The sequence below is a fragment of the Micropterus dolomieu genome, linkage group LG17 (assembly GCF_021292245.1).
Source record: "Micropterus dolomieu isolate WLL.071019.BEF.003 ecotype Adirondacks linkage group LG17, ASM2129224v1, whole genome shotgun sequence".
Lineage (NCBI taxonomy): Eukaryota > Metazoa > Chordata > Actinopteri > Centrarchiformes > Centrarchidae > Micropterus > Micropterus dolomieu.
In genome coordinates this window covers 33,810,180-33,811,976 of record NC_060166.1, presented here as the reverse complement: position 1 = coordinate 33,811,976, position 1,797 = coordinate 33,810,180, and positions in this window count along the sequence as shown.

Below are 1,797 nucleotides of genomic sequence, written 5' to 3'. Positions count from 1 at the left end.
AACTAAGGGATGGTTCAGGACTCACCTGAGCCAGCCCTAACTATAAGCTTTATCAAAGAGGAAAGTCTTAAGCCTACTCTTAAATGTGGAGATGGTGTCTGCCTCCTGAACCCAAACTGGAACCTGGTTCCACAGGAGAGGAGCTTGATAGCTGAACGCTCTGGCTCCTAGTCTACTTTTGGAGACTCTAGGAACCACAAGTAACCCTGCATTCTGGGAGCGCAGTGCTCTGGTGGGGTAGTAAGGTACTATGAGCTCTTTAAGATAAGATGGTGCCTGACCATTAAGAGCTTTGTAGGTAAGAAGAATGATTTTAAATTCTATTCTGGATTTTACTGGAAGCCAATGCAGAGAAGCTAAAACAGGAGAAATGTGATCTCTTTTCCTGGTTCCTGTCAGAACACGTGCTGCAGCATTCTGGATCAGCTGAAGAGTCTTAATGGACTTTTTCGAGCAGCCTGATAATAAAGTATTGCAGTAATCCAGCCTAGAAGTAACAAATTCATGGACTAGTTTTTCTGCATCATTTTTAGACAGGATATTCCTGATTTTTGCAATATTACGTAGGTGAAAAAAGGCGGTCCTTGAAATTTGCTTAATGTGAGACTTAAACGACATGTCCTGATCAAAGATAACTCCAAGATTCCTCACGGTGCTGCCTGAGGCCAGGGTAATGCCATCAAGGGAAATTATATCTTTAGATAATGTGTAATGGAGGTGCTTGGGCCCCAGAACAATAACTTCAGTTTTATCTGACTTTAACATTAGCAAATTAAAGGTCATCCAGGCTTTAACATCCCAAAGGCACATTTGAAGTCTAGCTAACTGATGAGTTACATCTGGCTTGATCGATAGATATAACTGAGTATCATCTGCATAACAATGAAAGTTTATGGAATATTTCCTGATAATATTGCCTAAGGGAAACATATATAAAGTGAAGAGGATTGGTCCGAGGACAGATCCTTGAGGAACTCCATGACTAACTTTGGCGTGCATGGAGGAATCATCGTTAACATGTACAAACTGAAATCGGTCTGATCAATAGGACTTAAACCAGCTTAGAGCGGTTCCTTTAATGCCAATGAAATGTTCCAGTCTCTGCAATAGGATCTGATGGTCAATGGTATCAAATGCAACACTAAGATCTAATAAAACCAGTACAGAGACAAGTCCTTTGTCTGATGCAATAAGGAGGCTGTTAGTAATTTTCACCAGTGCTGTCTCTGTGCTATGATGAACTCTAAATCCTGACTGAAAATCCTCAAATAAACTATTGTTCTGTAGAAAGTCACACAGATGTTTAGCAACTGCTTTCTCCAGGATCTTAGAGAGAAATGGAAGGTTAGATATAGGTCTATAGTTGGCTAAAACATCCGGATCAATTTTGGGCTTTTTCAGAAGAGGTTTAATTACAGCTACTTTAAAGTACTGTGGTACATAGCCTGTTGATAAAAATAGATTGATCATATCTAGTATAGAAGTGCTGACTAAGGGTAAAACATCTTTAAGCAACCTAGTTGGGATGGGGTCTAAGAGGGAGGTTGATGGTTTAGATGAAGAAATTATTGAAGCTAGTTGGTAAAGATTGAGGGAAGCAAAACAGTGTAAACATATATCTGGTTCTACAGCTGTTTCTAAGGTTCCTGAGTTAAAAGATAAGTTGGTGCCAGTTGAAGGCAGGTCTTGGTGAATTTTGTCTCTAATAGCTAGAATTTTATCATTAAAGAAGCTCATGAAATCGGAACTTGCAAATATGCAAATATTTTCACCCGGCGGGGGGGGGGGGGGGGGGGG